The sequence below is a fragment of the Frankliniella occidentalis genome, unplaced genomic scaffold, assembly GCF_000697945.3.
Source record: "Frankliniella occidentalis isolate FOCC.00 unplaced genomic scaffold, Focc_3.1 Scaffold38, whole genome shotgun sequence".
Taxonomy (NCBI): Eukaryota; Metazoa; Arthropoda; class Insecta; order Thysanoptera; family Thripidae; genus Frankliniella; species Frankliniella occidentalis.
In genome coordinates, this window is record NW_026267168.1 from 641242 (window position 1) to 644255 (window position 3014).

Genomic DNA, 3014 nt, shown 5'->3' on the forward strand with positions numbered 1-3014 from the left:
GAAATTATAAGTGTAGGCCAAAAACGACAGCTTTACACATAATAAAGCCTATGACTTTGTTTTACTCACAATTCCGTTGAATGCGTTCAACAGAGAGGACGTCTCCATGATCTCCATGATAACATTTTCCTACATTTACACAGGGGGAATGCCCCGAGGGAAAGTACTCATTTCCAGTGGACCCAACTAGGATTCCAAATAACACCCCTTGGCGTCACTGAGGGTGTGGGTGGGCGGGCCCGGTGGTGCAGGCCGGCGCAGTGGCAGCCCCGGGGTAGCCGGGGCCGGGGGTCGGCGTCGCGGTGCTTACCAGCGGCCCGGCCGCGGCACGGCGCGCGACACGTCATCGCGAGGGATTCGCGTATTTGAGCAGTGCGCCTCGGCCGCCAGTGCCCAGATCGTTCTTGCTCGGCATGGAGTCGACATCGGTGGTCGTCGTGGTCCTCGCCGCGGTCCTCGCCGCCCTCTGCCTGCTGCTAACGGCCGTGGACGCAAACCCCGTACCCCCGCTTGCCACCCCGACTAAAACTGCAGAGATCTACACTTGCTCCGCCCAAGGCGAACGCATAGAGGAGTGCAAGCTGACCGAACCACAGAACGCGGTAAGCATTGCGGAGTTCTCCGCTCTTCCATTTCGACCGCCTAAAAGTGTAACCTTCTCACCGTCCCTCTTGTGCCTTCCTCTACCACCAGAATCGGTTGAACTGCAGCAGCCTCTGCAACGACCCCAGCCAGCTGGTCGTCTACAGGGAGAAGGATGACGCGACCAAGTCATGCGAGCTACTGCCATTCACTAAAATTAAGCACCCCTCGAAATGGGGCACCGTGTCCAAGGGAATCTGCGCACCAGAACACGTTCAGTTGGAAATTCTGCATGGAACCATTAACGTTTGGCACCTCACGTGGGACGGGGTGCCGAACCACGACGAAAATTGCGATGCGCCCGACACGAGTCTCGTCTACAGATCGGAATGTGATACTCCCCAAAACTGCAAGAAGCCTCGGTACCGGTGCGCACAACATCGCATAATGCACCAGGTCCGGGATGTCACAATCTGCCACCTCGCCATCGACTCCCACGCGGAAAGGTGTTCGTAGCAATTTACACAAACAAAATGGAGGTACGATAGTGATTTTTTTCGTACCCACAACAAAGACTTTAATGGGGTAAGTCCTAGTCCCCCTTACGAAAATAATCAGTACCCAAACAGTCCCCAAACGGTCTCATTCAGTCCCCAAACAGGACCCATTCAGTACGTTCGCTGTGAGACTAGTGCCCTGCAAGGTCCGTTGAGCTGTGGGACTAGTGCGCTTTTCGGTCTCCTAGACGAGACCAGTACGCGTTATTGTACGCTTGATCAGCGCCCTAGGACCCACGCGGTACCCTTCCCGAGCGCACTAGTCCCCAAAGAGTGACCGTCCCGCGCGCACTAGGGCGCGTTTAGTAGTCATCCGAGGGGACTAGGGCGCAAAGAGGACGCGTCGCACGGGACTAGGGAGCTTTTGATACTCACCGGAGGGGCCTAGGGCTCAAAAGAGTACGCGCGCCGCGGGACTAGGGCTCAGACAGTACGCGTGCCGCGGGACTAGGGCTCAGACAGTACGCGTGCCGCGGGACTAGGGCTCAGACAGTACCCGTACCGAAGGACTCGCGCTCAAACAGTCACTATGCAAGACTAATAATATAGGTGGCGTAGGGACTCGAAAGAACCTTCGAACACATTCGGCAAAGACCCAATAATATCGCAACTCGCTAAACAACTGAGGATTAATTTACGCGGGGTCCAGGAGACTATAGTGGGGCAATTCCAGAAAAAAATGGTAAAAAATGTCCGTCAGACGGCATTTGTGAGCGACTGAGAGGTAATACTATTAGTGAAGCAAAGATAAAAGTTGCGATTTTGATCGTTTTAAAATAATTCAATAGAAATAACGACAAAAAATTAAAGATAAGATGCACTTTTTAAGCACTACAAGAGCCTGTGCTTCCTGCCCACAGAGAGAGTGCAAAAAGTGTCGCCACTCTTTGAAGACAAAGATATATTTCAGCATAAGGGGCAAAAGCGCTGCAGCGCCCTTAAGCTAGAGTCGAAAACTGCGTTCTCCTGCGCGCAGCCGTTCGCCCACACGAGCAGGCGCAAGGACTGCGTCGGCTGCGTCTCGAAAGAGGAGGCTGTCGGTTGCGCTCCTTCCCCATGTTACAGGTTGGCTCAGCGGTCTAAGGCGTCGACATCACCGGCAAGGAATCCGAGGAACCAGAGGACAAAGGAACGAATACAACCGAGCGCGCAGACGGAAATGGGACTAGTACGCAAAGAGACCTCGCGCCGATTTAATTTTTGTTTCAGGCAAAAGGGGACTAGTACGCTTTTAGTACGCTCGGCTCGGCGCACGGTCACTGTTGCGCACTAGTCCCCTCACACTAGGGGACGGGACCAGGGCACACGGAGGGCGTTTTTTCGTCACTTTTGGGCGTGTTTGAGACCAGTCCCCATGCGCCCAGACTAGTACCCAAACAGTACGCACGTGGGGACTGAATGGTCCCTGTTTGGGGACTGTTTGGGTACTGATTATTTTTGTAAGGGCCTTCCTTTGATTGTAGTTAATTGTGCCAAAACGAGTATTTGATGTTCCCTCCTGTCTCGAGTCACAAAAAAAAGTGATACGTGTTAAAATTCTAGTCTCGTGTGACAAATGTTCACAGTTTATTTATCGATTTACTATGGCCATTGGCCAACGTTACACTGGAACAACGTTTCTCTATTCATTGATTTTGGATATCGCGTGGCGTTATTCTGTAAGGATACACTGATAAACTAAGTGTTCAGCTGCTCAATACTTGTAAATGTGCAACTGCAAGTTTAATATTTGCAAGTGTGCAACTCCGTAGTCGTACACTTGCAAGTGTTAAACTCGGTAGATGTGCACTTGCAAGTGTGCAACTCCTCGGTTGCACACTTTCTTAGATTGGACGCTTACTGTGTAGGAAGTGTTCAACCGAGGAGTTGCACACT

General features: G+C 52.3%; 1 long non-coding RNA gene across 1 annotated transcript; it reads left to right on the top strand.

The window, feature by feature from the left end:
- The first annotated feature begins 414 nt into the window (after nucleotides 1–414).
- LOC113213750 (uncharacterized) lies at nucleotides 415–2815 on the top strand. Its single transcript, XR_008011010.1, has 3 exons — nucleotides 415–602; nucleotides 694–1177; nucleotides 2584–2815. It is a non-coding gene; the product is annotated as an uncharacterized LOC113213750 (long non-coding RNA).
- Nucleotides 2816–3014: the final 199 nt, after the last annotated feature.